This window comes from Xiphophorus couchianus, chromosome 23 (assembly GCF_001444195.1).
Source record: "Xiphophorus couchianus chromosome 23, X_couchianus-1.0, whole genome shotgun sequence".
NCBI classification, from domain to species: Eukaryota; Metazoa; Chordata; class Actinopteri; order Cyprinodontiformes; family Poeciliidae; genus Xiphophorus; species Xiphophorus couchianus.
In genome coordinates, this window is record NC_040250.1 from 28,473,215 (window position 1) to 28,489,623 (window position 16,409).

The 16,409-nt window shown below is 44.2% G+C and overlaps 1 pseudogene; it reads right to left on the reverse strand.

Moving 5' to 3' along the window:
* Positions 1-14,123: 14,123 nt before the first annotated feature.
* LOC114139746 (tripartite motif-containing protein 16-like) lies at positions 14,124-16,099 on the reverse strand (annotated as a pseudogene).
* Positions 16,100-16,409: the final 310 nt, after the last annotated feature.

The following is a 16,409-nucleotide window of genomic DNA, read 5'->3' on the forward strand; positions in this document are numbered from 1 at the left end:
ACAAAATACATTAAATGAGAGGATTGGGATTACAAAAATATATACTTTTATTTACCCTTCAGGGCTTAGAGAAAAAAAAATCTCTTGCTGTGTATTGGATGAAAAGGAAAGACAAAACTTACAAAATGAAACATCAAAAAATATTTTTTTCAAAGACAAAAATATACATTTTTCTCTCCTTTGGTGTCTTCTGTAGAAATGAAAGAAAATGTGTTCTTTATAATGAGAAAATTTAATGGAATAGCACAATCGGTTACATTTTGTACATCAAATTTTTTTTTTTTTTTTTTTCTATGTTTCCCCTTCAACTCCTCCATGGGCTGCCACCTTATCATGGTGGAGGGGTTTGAGTGCCCCAATGATCCTAGGAGCTATGCTGTCTGGGGCTTCATGCCCCTGGTAGGGTCACCCAAGGCAGACAGGTCCCAGGTGAGGGACCAGACAAAGTGCAGCCCGAAGACCCCAATGATGAGTAAAAACATTGGACTTGGTGTTCCCTCGCCCGGACGCGGGTCACCGGGGCCCCACTCTGGAGCCAGGCCTGGAGGGGGGGCACGATGGCGAGCGTCTGGTGGCCGGGCTTTTACCCATGGAGCCCGGCCAGGCTCAGCCCAAAGAGGAAACATGGGCCCCCCCTCCCATGGGCCCACCACCCGTGGGAGGGGCTATAGGGGTCGGGTGCACTGTGTGATGGGTGGCGGCCAAGGGAGGGGACCCTGGCGGTCCGATCCTCGGTTGCAGAAACTGGCTCTTGGGACGTGGAATGTCACCTCTCTGGTGGGGAAGGAGCCGGAGCTAGTGCGTGAGGTCGAGAGGTTCCGGCTAGAAATAGTCGGTCTCACCTCGACGCATGGCTCTGGTTCTGGAACCAGTCTCCTTGAGAGGGGCTGGACATACTTCCACTCTGGAGTTGCCCAGGGAGAGAGACGTCGGGCAGGAGTGGGCATACTTGTTGCTCCCCATCTCGGCGCCTGTATGTTGGGGTTCACCCCGGTGAACGAGATGGTAGCATCCCTCCGCCTACGGGTGGGGGGACGGGTTCTGACTGTCGTTTGTGCTTACGGGCCGAACGACAGTTCAGATTACCCACCCTTTTTGGAGTCCTTAGAGGGGGTACTGGAGAGTGCTCCTCCTGGGGACTCCCTTGTTCTGCTGGGGGACTTCAACGCTCACGTGGGCAACGACAGTGAGACCTGGAGGGGCGTGGTTGGGAGGAACGGCCCGCCCGACCTGAACTCGAGCGGTGTTCTGTTGCTGGACTTCTGTGCTCGCCATGGATTGTCCATAACGAACACCATGTTCAAGCATAAGGGTGTCCATATGTGCACTTGGCACCAGGACACCCTAGGCCGCAGTTCGATGATCGACTTTGTCATCGTTTCATTGGATCTGCGGCCGTATGTCTTGGACACTCGGGTGAAGAGAGGTGCGGAGCTGTCAACTGACCACTACCTGGTGGTGAGTTGGCTCCGGTGGTGGGGGCGAAAGCCGGTCAGACCTGGCAGGCCCAAACGTGTTGTGAGGGTCTGCTGGGAATGTCTGGCGGAATCCCCTGTGAGACGGAGCTTTAACTCCCATCTCCGGCAAAACTTCGAACACGTCCCGGGGGAGGTGGGGGACATGGAGTCTGAGTGGACCGTGTTCCGTGCCTCCATTGTCGAGGCGGCCGATCGGAGCTGTGGCCGCAAGGTTGTCGGTGCCTGTCGCGGCGGCAACCCTCGAACCCGTTGGTGGACACCTTCGGTGAGGGATGCCGTCAGGCTGAAGAAGGAGTCCTATCGGGCCTTTTTGGCCTGTGGGACTCCGGAAGCAGCTGATGGGTACCGGCGGGCGAAGCGGCATGCAGCTCGGGTGGTTGCTGAGGCAAAAACTCGGGCGTGGGAGGAGTTTGGAGAGGCCATGGAGAAAGACTTCCGCACGGCTTCGAGGCGATTCTGGTCCACCATCCGGCGTCTCATGGGGGGGAAGTGGTGCAGCACAAACACTGTTTATAGTGGGGATGGTGTGCTGCTGACCTCTACTCGGGACGTTGTGGGTCGGTGGGCAGAGTACTTCGAAGACCTCCTCAATCCCACCAACATGCCTTCCACTGAGAAAGCGGAGCCTGGGGACTCTGGGTTGGGCTCTCCAATCTCTGGGGGCGAGGTCGCCGAGGTGGTTAAAAAGCTCCTCGGTGGCAAGGCCCCGGGGGTGGATGAGATCCGCCCGGAGTTCCTTAAGGCTCTGGATGTTGTAGGGTTGTGTTGGTTGACGCGACTCTGCAATATCGCATGGACATCGGGGGCAGTTCCCCTGGATTGGCAGACTGGGGTGGTGGTCCCCCTGTTCAAAAAGGGGGACCGGAGGGTGTGCTCCAATTATAGAGGGGTCACACTCTTAAGCCTCCCTGGCAAGGTCTATTCAGGGGTCCTGGAGAGGAGGGTCCGTCGGATAGTCGAACCTCGGATTCAGGAAGAGCAGTGTGGTTTTCGTCCTGGTCGTGGAACACTGGACCAGCTCTACACCCTCGGCAGGGTCCTGGAGGGTGCATGGGAGTTCGCCCAACCAGTCTACATGTGTTTTGTGGACTTGGAGAAGGCGTTCGACCGTGTCCCTCGGGGAGCCCTGTGGGGGGTTCTCCGGGAGTATGGGGTACCGGGCCCTTTGATACGGGCTGTCAGGTCCCTGTATGACCGGTGTCAGAGTCTGGTCCGCATTGCCGGCAGTAAGTCGGGCTCGTTTCCGGTGAGAGTTGGACTCCGCCAGGGCTGCCCTTTGTCACCGATTCTGTTCATCACTTTTATGGACAGAATTTCTAGGCGCAGCCAAGGTGTTGAGGGGATCCGATTTGGTGGCCTTAGGATCTCATCTCTGCTTTTCGCAGACGATGTGGTCCTTTTGGCTTCATCAGATCGTGATCTGCAGCTCTCGCTGGAGCGGTTCGCAGCCGAGTGTGAAGCGGCCGGGATGGGGATCAGTGCCTCCAAATCCGAGGCCATGGTCTTGAGCCGGAAAAGGGTAGAGTGCCTTCTCCGGGTCAGTGGGGGTGTCCTGCCCCAAGTGGAGGAGTTTAAGTATCTCGGGATCTTGTTCACGAATGGGGGAAGAAGGGAGCGGGAGATCGACAGGCGGATTGGCGCAGCGTCTGCTGTCAAGCGGGCGCTGTACCGGTCCGTCGTGGTGAAGAGAGAGCTGAGCCAAAAAGCGAAGCTCTCGATTTACCGGTCGATCTACGTTCCCACCCTCATCTATGGTCATGAGCTTTGGGTCATGACCGAAAGAACGAGATCGCGGATACAAGCGGCCGAAATGGGTTTTCTCCGTAGGGTGGCTGGGCTCTCCCTTAGAGATAGGGTGAGAAGCTCAGTCATCCGGGAGGGACTCAGAGTAGAGCCGCTGCTCCTTCACATCGAGAGGAGCCAGTTGAGGTGGCTTGGGCATCTGGTCAGGATGCCTCCTGGACGCCTCCCTGGTGAGGTGTTCCGGGCACGTCCCACCGGGAGGAGGCCCCGGGGAAGACCCAGGACACGCTGGAGAGACTATGTCTCTCGGCTGGCCTGGGAACGCCTCGGGATTCCCCCGGAAGAGCTGGAAGAAGTGGCCGGGGAGAGGGATGTCTGGGCCTCCCTTCTGAAGCTGCTACCCCCGCGACCCGACCTCGGATAAGCGGAGGAAGATGGATGGATGGATGGATGGTTTCCCCTTCAAGAAAAAACATGTTCCACACGCAGCAGGAATATCTCTTAAGATTATTTTAAGAACCATCCCAATAACTAGGATGTCCTTAAGATTGTCCTAAGGAGAAAAAAACGCAACAAAAATTATTATAAAGTTCTTGTCATGTAAAAAAAAAAACAACCTTATTTTTAATTTTCTGTTCCAGTCTCCCTATCCTTATTACATTCCCTCCACCCATATGTGCTGCTGTTCTAGTAAACAGCTTATAGAAGCGTTTCTGAAGTATGGGAAATAAATCTCTGTTCTCCATTTATGAGTCACGAGATCTCACACCAAAGCAAGATCCACGTTGGTAGATCAACACTTGTTAGGAAGTGTTTATTTAATCAGCAAAAGTGCCAAAGTGTCCTGGGCTCAGCAACTAATCTTGTTTTCACTCGTCTTTTCTCAGTTGCGCTGCAGTTGTCTTCTGCATTCTCTCCAGGCTCTCATTTCCTTCCACCTCAACAGAAGAGTCTCCTCTCCTAATTTGTAGCTGTTTTGTCCCCCCATGTTCCTTGTGTGCACCTCAGCTGGCTGTGTGTGGGTGGCTCTACTTTCTGCTGTCTCTCACCACTGCTGGACCGTCCATGTCTTCCCTGATGGATTTAGGGAGAGATCAAGACAGAAAGTTTGATTGTTTAAGGAGTCTGTTTTGTCCTGGGACCAGCTGAAACCGTGTCCCCAAGGTGTAGAACATTGTTCTTGTTCACCAGCCCACACAGAGGAATGGTTCAAAGGTGAAGGCTGGGGTATATGGAAATCATTTCTGGACGGTTACCCTGTTTCTGTCTCCTGGACATGGTATAGTCAACAACTTTTTTTCTATTAGAAGCCTAAGATCAGTCAGTTTAACACATGAGTCAAAGGGATTGGTAAGTATGAATTTGTAAAAGGGTTCTTACAGGATGGTAACTGCTGGGCATCTTCATAATCTACTTTAATAAGTACTTGAAAAGCTGCAAGTACACAGTGAGAGCCCTGCTAGTTTGCTGTAAGGATACAATAATTTGTTGGCTTTAACTCTGTAACCACCCATACCACATGTTGATATCATAACCAAAACTTTGCATAATTCCTCACGGTGTTTGGATAAACATTCTGAATTAATGTCGCCTACAGCCAAAAAAAGCGGACTAGTTGAAGCGAAATATCAACAGTGTTGTCCAAGTGAATTCCTGCATAAAACACGACCACAAACTCCTGACCAATCACACAACACTCCTCAAAGAGAATGTAATGGTGTACTGTGGCTATGCTGTAGCCAACTACGTATTAACATTGTGCTCAGGATTCATTTTACAAACCTTCCACACAACGAAGCTCATGTCAAGTTCCGTCTTCCTGGGAATTCAGTAAAATCCAAACTGAGTCAAAATTTTTGCCGTAACAAAGATGGCTCTCTTTAATTTTTGTAGTTTTCTCTTTGTTGTGGTGCTTTCAGTGCACACGTACGTTCCAGTTCCAGTGCAGGCTGCTCGGCGACATCAGAACATCCCGCGTCGTTACCATGGCAATGTAAAGAAATTTGCATGATAGCTAAATTTCATCCTTTGTTCTAAGTCAAGTCAAAACAAAACACCCGAACACATAGTTCTATTTAAAAAAGAAGAAAAAAAAAACGAACAAAAACTGTAGCATTACCTACAAAAGAACATGCATAGCGCTTTATGTTGTCCTGTGATGGACTGACCACCCGTCCTGGTTCCTCTGACCCAGTGACCTTTAGGAGAACAACCTGGTACCGGCAATGGATGGAGGAATAGATTCAAAGGCAACAAAGAGTTTTCCAGAAAATTCCAGACAGGCAGTCAGAGAAATTCACACCAACATTATCAAACGATTGCTGTAAAAGTCAATGGGAGCCTATAAATCAGTGTTTAACCTCCTCTTTATTCAACTTGGCAGGACTTTAAATGGCACGCCTCGTGTGCCTCCTTAAATGCCAGGCCAGAACGAACATCTTAAAATAAAAAGATTTTTTTAAAAAGTCTTCCAATTGGAGACGGAAAGCAATCTACACTCGGATCACGTTCCGTAGTTGAGAATCTCATCACACGGCCCCGTCTGCCTCAGACTCAGCGGCCCGCTCCAATAGTCCTAGCTTATTATTGGAGGAACTTCAGCGGTGTCACACAAGATGTGATGACTATCTTAGCAGCCTTATTTCTTTTTTCTTTTTTAAACCTTGTTTGTGTTTGTGCACACACTCGGCAGCCGTTTGATGCATGCTAAGTTGTTCGGATCGCCCTCCACATCCATGCAGATCAGAATTCCTGGACTTCGCCTGCCGCGGTTATTGCCTGGTTAGCAGCAAAAAACAAGCCACTGCAGGGTACAGCTGGCAGCCAACGTGTGTACGGCAGCCTTACAGACATGATTTATGGCAAATATTACCAGGGCCCTGAGAGGAGAAGAAGAAGGAGGAGGAAGATGGAGGAGGAGAAGATGAAAGCCAGTGAATACCAGGGGTGAGAACGGAGGACGAGTCGAAGGTGACACCAGGTTCTGGGAGAGATAGGGTGAGGGATGACGGCCTGTCTTCAATCTCACCCATGACCAAGATCAGTGTAGCGCCTGGTCTGTGTGTGTTGGAGTGTGTGTTGTGTGATTAAATCTTTAAGCGCACACAATGTCAAACGTAGTCTGGTGTGTGTGTGTGAATGTGTGTATTTTCAGGGGGTTTGTGAGCAAACGGGATACGACAAGCGACTGGGGAAGGTTAAGCGGAACGGCTGGCTGCCCCACCCGGCGGGCGCCGCCTCTCAGCCGCCACGCATTGATCTTAATACTGAGAGCGATGGCGGAGAGCAGGGAGAGGTCAGCGGGATGAAAGACGGCACGAACACTGCGGAGAAATGGAGGGGAACGGCGGGGGACATTAGCGACGCGTGGGAAGAGGCAGCAGCAGTTCAGGATGGATTAACATAGAAGGGGGCGTGTCAGGGTGACTTCTGGAATGATCCGCGCTCCGTCAGCCACAGCTCCTCCGCTTCTGTTTTCACGTCATGTCCCGCAGTAGTAGTACTGCGAGTTAACGTTGATATGCTTGTTTTCAGCGTCGTCATGCACGAGGTTGGAAATTTGTGATCCGTTTTAAAATTATTTACAGTAAAACTTTATTACATTTGCTCTGCCTTGCAAGTGGAAAATTCAATCTCATTTGCTTTCTTTTCATCTTTTTCTATCTCAATAACTGCAAATGCCATCATGAAGTCATGTACAGTGGACCCCTGGTATTTGATGTGTTTAGAGACCACAGCTGCGGTCAAATGACTGAAATCTACGAATGTTTGAGACCTCCTCTATAAACACTTATATCTGCATATGTCAGAAGTTCAAACACCAAATATATTACTATCATAGTGGAAACATTTGCCCTGCCATAGAAGCTAACATTTATGGTATTCCTTATCTCAACTTTTGGGTGTACAACCAATCAACATCAAGGAACAATGCCTGGACCTCTCCGGATTGGCAGTTTTTCAAATGTCAATGTCAAGTAGCATTGCACCTACAGTATCTGTATTTGTATTGTGTTTAAGCCTGCCAAGCTCTGTTTCTTTCAATTTTTTTTTACAAAATTGTGTTTAAATGAGCAGATTTTACGTGAATAACTTAGGGTTTTGCTCAAGCAAAAAATTGCAATAAGGTGGGGATCCACTGTATTTTATATATACTTGTATGGAAATGATCCTACAATAGTAGTTTGAACACAGTGGTAGATGTGTTCTTTGCATATTCGAAATGAATTGTGATAAAATACAAATTTTTCACTATGTTTTTTCCCCCCATACAAGCTTGTGAGGAATGTTGTTCGTTGTAAAGAAAGCAACCAAATTCTAATTTTCAACTGAACAAATTTATTCTCAGCTATAAAAACAGAGTTTGGTTTCAAAACACTTGTTATGTGGGGCCAAGTAAATAAATTAAATGAAAGCTGATTTGGATGCAGCAGTGTGGGATTTTCAGTAAAAGTCTACGGATAGACGTGGTTCTACTCGCTATAAAAGCTCAGTGATAAAAAGACGAATACTTTGTGTTGCACTTCATAAGAAAATTGAGTCAATAATAATGTTACTCTGATTAAAAATGAACAGTTTCTATCTGTATTTCAACCAGCCAAAGTTGCATCATTCTGAAACTGGAGCTGTGGGCTGCAAAAAACAACTGTCCAAGTACCACAAATGGGCCGCGCAAAATCCTTAACATTTAAATAAAATAAATTTTTAATAAAAATTTAAAAAACAAAATAAAATAACAAGAAATAAAATTTAAGGAAGAACAGTACCGATGATCAGGTGATCATCGATACTGTAAAATTATCATATTTGCATCTAGATATCAGTGAACTTATGGTTGGTGCATCAGAAGTTGGATTTTAACAGGGAGATGAATCGTACGGCTGCCTGTCAGCAAAAAGTGTTCAGCTGACCCAGTTTGCGCCGAGCGACTGAAAAGCTGTTTAAGTTACAATAACCGGAATGAATCAGTCTGGAGTGCGCCAGCTGAACACGACTCTTCAGAACAAATTAAACCATCACCGGCACCAGAAGTTCTCAGAGAAACGTCACATAGGGACGTAGAGTGGCTGTCAAAGAAAATGTCAAGGATTTAATTCGGCAGAATTAAGTGTTGTGAATATGTAACATGATTACGGTACACTGGTAATCACCATCTTCAAAGAGAGGTGGTGAGAATGGAGGCGGTTGGGGTTTTTTTAGTGAGTGTTGGAAACAATAATGTGCAGTTTGGTTTGTAAGGCTGACATGGGCTACATTTGGACGTGTGGAAGAAAGTGAGTCACAGGAAATGCACTTCTGATAATTACTGGAGAGTCATCCAAAAAGCAGGAAAAAAAATCTCACGTTTTTTTTGGATGTTACTTCTACAGGGTAGTAATTTGAGTTTATTTAGGGTGCAGCTATGTTCAAAATAATAGCTTTTATTTGTCCAAAATGCATTTGGAAATCTGCACCGTTCATACAAATTCATAACTTGTATAATTATTTACCAGATTTGTTCTCACTTCATAAAAAAGTGAGAGGACGGGAAGGCTTTGAAACATGAGAGAAGACTTCTCCAAAAGCTGGAAATGAACTACAGCGCAGGGCATTCTGGGTAAATACAACCAAAACAAACAGGCGTGTCTAGCGTTAGCAGGAGAAATTTCTCGTGATCCTTTTGCTACTTGGCATGTAGCAAAATACAGATAAGTCACAAAAACAAAAGAGAAATCCTACAACTGCTAAAATCTGATGCCCCTCCATTTTTGTTTACGTTTAATGAAGAAGTGTCTTCTTCAGAGGTTCTTGTGCGGCTTCATTTAGTGGCTCTTGGTGTAGCGCCCCCACAGACGAGAAGGTCAACAGCTTTTTCAAATAGTTTTGTCTCAGTGTAGTGTCAAAGTGAACCAATCCAGCTGGAATTGTAACATGTCTTCCAGGCTATTGGGTGAGAAAACACTGTAACAAAAAATAGGAGCTTTTTACAAATTCAGACATGTTGTGTATAATCTGGAAATTTCTGTAAGAACATTTCCTGTTCAGCATAATGTCAGGGTTTTCTATATTTAGTGAATTAAACCTGATCTATGATACTTAATGTTTTCTTGTTGTTGTGTGAGAAAATGTAGCTACCTCATAATTCATGCTTTTCAGTCTACTGTGGAATTACTTCAGTGTTTGGGGTTTGCCTGTCAAAATACCTGTGACTCCCCAAAGAGAACATCAGTGCTTTCATCAGTTACTAAAATGTTGCTCAACTTTTTCCTTGAGCTCCCTGTGCGTTCTGTGGTGAATTGTAGTTTCCCAGATTTTTGAAAGAAGGGAACATCTGTTGTGAAACTCGGCTCTTCCTCCCATGCTGAGCGTGTCTCACCACAACAAGCAATAAAAATGAAACAAAACAACATTTTCCGAACCTCTATAGTTACTTTGTATGTAGCAAAATACATATAAGACCCAAATTATCCATACTCCAGCAGTAATAATAAATTAATCTACACGTTTCTCAACATTTTTATCAACATTCTTTGAGAGATGCTTCATTTCTTAACATGATCAATTCTCTTGACTGAAAGGAATTAAAGTAAAAGCTAAATTTTCAGTTTATGAACAATTTTTGGTTTAATTGCATTTTCTCCCAAACAGGTGAATCATAATACTGTCGGACTGCCAGTATTATGAACTCTAGATTGTGAGAAATAGATTTTTTTAATACAGTCAGATATTAAACATCTCAAAGAAGACCCAGCTTCCAGCCACATTGGCAACGGCCAATTAAAGGTGTTCGTTCTCGAACAGCTTTCTTCAGTTCCCACAGTAGTAAATCAGTGGAGCTGCTGTCTGGACTCTTTATGGACCTTCAGAACACCTTGATATCTTTAGTAATTTTTCAGTTATCTTTACTGCTGTCCTTGGACTGATTGTTCCCTAAGTGCAGATGCTTTTCCATGGCAGTACTCCCAGATGTCTGGCTAAGTGATTTGCTAACTGTTCTGTTGTAAAGTGAACACTGTAACTTTAAAGAAGCAGTGCTATGTAAAATTGACCTTGTTGAGCTCTACACGATGTTATAATGGTATTTCCTCAACAAAAACAAACCTGGAGTGTTGCCTTGATTCTTTCATGCATGTTTTGAGAAATCTTTTAATCTCCCAGGGCAACCATTCAGCTGTGCAAAACACCTGGGTGGACCTAGATCCACCTGCGAAATTTCCAAGCTAACAAACTTAGGCCTCACAAAGCAGCACTAACCCCACCACGTCCCCACTCAGCTCCTCCAGACTAGCCAGCAGCAATTAGCAAACATCTGGTGGAGCTGCATATCAGCTGAGCTCATTATAGGAGCTACTTCTCAGTGAAACATTGGTAAAACTTTAAGAGGTTCATAGATGTTGCAATGACTTCCTGAAGTTGTTTCAGAAAAAGCAGGAGTTTTTACAGAAACAGATTAATTAGTGTATGCTGTAGTGTCGAGTGCTTATGAAGGTTATATTTGACCAATATTAGACTATAGCTTTTCTTCCACTATTAAAACACAAGGCAAATACAAAACAGAGTAGAGGTATTACTAGGTGTAAATGTCCGTTGTTTAGAGAGGTGAGAAAAGTGGAGCTTCAGGATCTGAAATCCCAAATCACCTCGAGTCTAAACAACAGCATGTAGCTGCATCTCCATTGACCAAATAATGTCACAACTTGACATTTTGAAAATAGATGATCTTAATAAAAACAATCCAATTTCAAAAAATAAAAAAACCTCTTGTTAGTCCATGGAAAGTTTTGGCTATAGCATGAGATGGGGTTTTTGGCCATTGACATTGGTTTGTCTCAAAACTTTTTTTCACTTCAAACCTGTCGCTTAATCAACAACTGAAACAAACCACAAAGAAGAGAATCACAGGAAGTAGTTGGAGGATCTTGGTGACATGACTTATTGTTGTGAACAAACTTTTTCACGTATGATTTTAATTGAGCTTCTAATTTAATAGAAACACCTTAATTGTGAAATTGTGTTTGTATTGGCAAAGTTTTGCACACATTTGTAGCGTTGTGTTAGACATGAGGCAGAAACTGAGTGGAGACATTTTGACTGCTTTGGTTGTAAAAGATACCAGGTAGAGACTTGATTTGTCCTTCTGGAACTCAAAATAAAACCAAACACACGATTCAAAGAGATGTTGAGGTCTTCCTTCCTTTCTCCCGGATCGGTGGAGCAGTGGTTGGATGAAGGTTCTCTGTTGTCCCCGGAACAACAGGCTCCTCCGGCACCAGCCCAGGGCCCGGCCGACTCCGTCCTACAGACACAAAGAGACAACTTCAGGGAAAACACTGCCATACGAGACCGACCCGAAGTAATAAAAAATAAATTTCAACAACATCTGATGAAAAATTAAAATGATATGCTCTTTTAGAGAAGCAGTCAAAGACATGCATTCAGTGGGAGTAAACCAGGCTTTTTAACTGTCGAAGTAGCGGCATAAATTATAGAAGAAGATACATTTCTTCTGCTTTTACTTTAAGCAACTGCTACGCGTAGGTGAACGGCTGAAGTTTTATGTACTGATATATTTAAGTGGAATATTGCCATGTTGATTTCAATTTTCTGTATTTCTTGCAGAAGGAAATGTTTCTGTGGCATATTGGTTCAGTGAAGTGACTTGCTGTTCTTTGTTCCTGGGTTTGCAAAGTATTCAGTAAAACTGGGCGAAGCTGGGCTAAATTTGGTCACTAAGGCACTGAACCACTCTCTTGAAAACACAGAAAACACAAGGTGCCCACTGAACACCTGGGAACAGGAAGTTCAGATGTCCAAGCCAAAAGCAGCAATCAGCAAACACCTGCTGAGCTCATTATAGGAGCCACTTCTGAGTGAAACATTGATCAAATGAAAAGTTTCTAAAGGGTTGATAGAGGAGCCATGTTGTGATGACTTCCTGGAGGCGGAGTTTCAGAAAGAGCAGGAGTTTTTAAAGAGACAAAGGCCTAATTTCAATGCATTCATTTACAAACTCAAAAATTTTTTAAGCTATGTTTTATACAGTATTTTTATTAACAACTGGAGATAACATTAATTACTTTGTTGTGCCTGGAAAATACATAACGCTGACCCTATAAATGGTTTTCCAAATGTAAATGTTAGATTGTATTTTGTGCAGGTAGAACACCAAACACTTTTAAGGACTTTAGACAGAAATCAAGCACTTTCAAAACCTTGAAGACACCTTTAAAAAATACAAGCAGTGGTAATTTGTTTGAAGGATTTCAAGAAGTTGTATAAACTGGTACAAAGTCAGTACTCAGTGTTTTCTTCAAGAAGACTAGAACAAGTGAACTCAAGAACCTTTGACCTTCTAATTCATATCCAACCAAAGTAGCCTCTGATTCATGGCATCACCACTACAGTTCCCATGGCTCTCCTCTCACATTAGCAGGTACAACAGCTTATGAGTCTGTCAGAATAAAAACATGAAGTCAAGCTATTACTCGTTGCAAAATAAAAAAAAACGTTAAAGAAGAAAGAGTGTTGGAGGAAAGAAGAGGAACAGGAAGGCTGCTTTCTCTGGTGATCAGAGTTAGAAATAACTCCGTCTCTGTTTCTCTGCAGAATAAGAAAACCAACTTTTTATTTTGCTCCTGGAAGTCTGAGGAGGAAGGGAAACATCTTGTCGATGTCCTGAGGGCACAGACCAGCAGGTGATTCTCAGATGCTGTGGGTTCGCTCAGCATGTGTTATTAAAAGCATTTCAACATTTCCACCAAGACTTACCGCCGTGCACAGAAACGAGCCGCCGCCGCCTCCCTCCTGGATGTGAACCTGCATATCTCATCTGTTGATGACAAAGAGAGAGACAGCCCGGTCCTTACAGGATTGGTGCAGAGCTAATTTGAAGCTCATGTGGAAGAGCACAATATGTGTGGATGACTGAAGCGAAAGGGCACAGTCTGGTCTCATCGTGGAACCTGTTGTGTTCCTCAGCAGAAGCCTTCTGGAATCAAAGGTCATCGGTCTGTCAGTGGGAGTGACTTCATGTGGTGATTTATTTCTCACTGTACAGTAAACAGGATGCACTGCTGGTGGCTGTGTTCTCCATCAGTTGTTGGGGTCAGAGAGCAAAGGTCTCTGCCTGTTACCACTGTACAGAGAATCACGATTAATCATTTAACTCCTCACATCAAACACCAGTGTCTGGTGTATTTATTTATTTTTTTTACACTCAATAAGTTTTAGCCCAGCAGAATGAGGCCATTGGCTTGAAAAAAGCGTTACTTTAACATGTATTAATATAAATCTAAATAAAAGTTATATGAGCATTAGAACCAAGCTGGCAGAACATTTATTTGTTTCTTGATATTATTTTACCTTAAAGTGACGTTATAGTGATGAGCTTTACAACAGTCTAGGTCAGAATCAAGACTGTTCTGACCTTTTGGGTTTGTGCCATCAAATGAATGGAAGCTGAAAATATTATGTAGAGAGACTTAAGACACAAATCTTCATTCCATCCCATTTTAATCATGAAGAACACGTTTACATGTCAGCAGACTAAACAAAACCTGGTAAATCAAGCATCCAAGATTAGTACATAAAAACGTTTAGATTGCTTTTCAGAAGGCAATTACAGTATTTTTTGGCAAACTGATTCATATACAGGCACATGTTCAATTTGAAAATATTGAAATGTATTTTACCCACAAGGAGAATATATAAAATGGAAACTAGAAAGAAGTTATTTCTCATTTTCTAAAAGAAAAGGTAAACTAAAGTAAAGCTTAAAAAAATCTTTGGATGAATTTTCAGACAACAAATAGAGAATTTCAATAAATTCACAGAATTTGATTTTTTAATCACCAATTTAATGTCAGATTTTTTGATTTATGATCATAGCTTACATCAGTTTTTCTGAACATTAGTTCCAGCAGCATTTTTCTTCTAACAAATAATGAATTGTAAACATTATTAGTTGAGATGAATAACCCCTCCTCCCCTAAACAGTTATAGTCTCCATGGCTGGACAGAAACAGGTAGGGGCATCACCCAGACAAACTGCACCATCAACAAAACGATAAACCAGTTGACAAAGTATCCAGCTGATCTCTGATCAGTGAACAAATGACCCTATAGTGAAGTCCAGCTGCAATGATGCAGACCAGATGGACTGAAACCAAAACAAATTTTAACCAACTGGACTTGAATTTACTTCTGTCTATGTCAGCTTAATGAACTCAGCTGAGTTTCCATCATTATAAAACCCAAGTCCAGCATGTAGCGGCTGGGTGAATGTGGTCTGGACTCTGTGGAGGAGAGTCATGGCTGTAGAGACGCTGTAGAAAGACAGAATACCTGCTGTGTGATCCAGGTACACTCCTACTATGGAGGAATCTGGACCTGACAGTTTGGTTTTAACACCGTTGTGATAAAATATATACCTGCCTCTGTTACAATATAAAACCCAAGATTTGTTATTGTATCGAAAATCACTTTTACTTCCTGATCTGCTGATATTCTTGTATGAAACTGCTACTTCAAATTTGTCTGCTTTGCACTTCACCTCCCAGTAACAACGTCCAGTCAGACTCTGTTTACTAAGAACTTGATCCCAATGTTTGAATCTGTCTGGATGGTCAATATAACACAGAATTCTCTTCATTTTTGTTGCCTTTCTGTTTCCCTCAGATAATAACAGTTTTATGTATGCTGTGTTTAAATCCAGAGTTATTCCTTCAGAGTATTTTAAGAAGTCAGGTCTGGTCTTTGGTTCTGACAGCAGAACATCCACCTCAGTGACCGTCAGTGAGACGTTTCTCCATGAGTCACTCAGGACTTTCTGTAGTTTCTCTCTGAGCTCTGACACAGCTGTTGTCACGTTCTCAAAGTGCCTCAGAGGACGGATGTTGATGCTAGGTGAGCATTTAGACCCACTGAGTTCTGGCATTGAGGGGTAGTTGAGGAGAAACTGATTGTGATCCTCTGTGTGTGAGAGCTGCTCCAGCTCAGCGTCTCTCCTCTTCAGCTCAGTGATCTCCTGCTCCAGCTTCTCCTGAAGATCTTTGACTCGACTCACTTCAGTTTCCTGCTGGGATCTGATCTGCTGTTTCAAATCAGAGCTTCTTGTCTGGAGGAGACGGATCAGCTCAGTAAAGATCTTCTCACTGTCCTTCACTGTTTTATCAGCAGAGACATTGATGGCCTTCACCTCTTGTTGAAGCAGCTTCACATCTTCCTCTCTGTCCTGGATTCTCTGCTGGATTTGTTGTCGACTCTCCTGGAGCTTCTTCTGTTTCTCATCTCTTTCTGCTGCAGCTGGGACTGTTTCATGGCCTTTATGTTCATCCATAGTGCAGAGATAACAGATACACTGCTGATCAGTACGACAGAAGATCTTCATCACCTCATCATGACGAGAGCAGATGTTCTGCTGAAGTTTAGCAGAAGCTTCAACCAGTTTATGTTTTTTAAAAGCAGAAGACTCATAGTGAGGTTGGAGATGATTCTCACAGTAAGAAACCAGACAAACCAGACAGGACTTTGTAGCTTTCATCTTCTGCCCAGTGCAGACATCACAGGCCACATCTCCAGGTCCAGCATAGCAGTGGTCAGCTGGAGCAGCTTTGGCTCTGCTTTTCTTCAGGTCCTCTATTAACTCTGCTAACAGGGTGTTTTTTTTTCAAGACAGGCCTCTGTCTGAAGGTCTCTCTACATTGAGGGCAGCTGTAGGTTCCTTTCTTTTCCTCTCCATCCCAGAAGTCTGTAATACAGTTCATACAGTAGCTGTGTCCACAGGCTGTAGTCACTGGATCCTTCAATAGATCCAAACAGATGGAACAAGAGAATCTTTCTCGGTCCTTCTGAACTCCTGTCTGCGCCATTTCTCCTCTCAGTGAGAATGAGTCTGGGAGTTTCACTTCCTCATAAATGAAACCAAACTCTGCTCTAAATGTGACGTGTTGCTGCAGGGAGGGAGGCCTGAGATCTGTTAGACCAACCACTGATCTGAAAGGAGGGGACAAAGAAATGTGTTGACAAAGAGCAGCAGCAGTAGGAGGACTTAGTAGACTGGTGAGTTCAGGAAGAGCTTTGACATGTGTGTGTGTGTGTGTGTGTGTTTGTACTCATTTAGCTATTTTTGTGAGGACTTTTTCTTGGCAAATAACCAACATTATGTTCACATTTGTAGTTGTGAAGACATTCTGTGATGCCCACTCAATG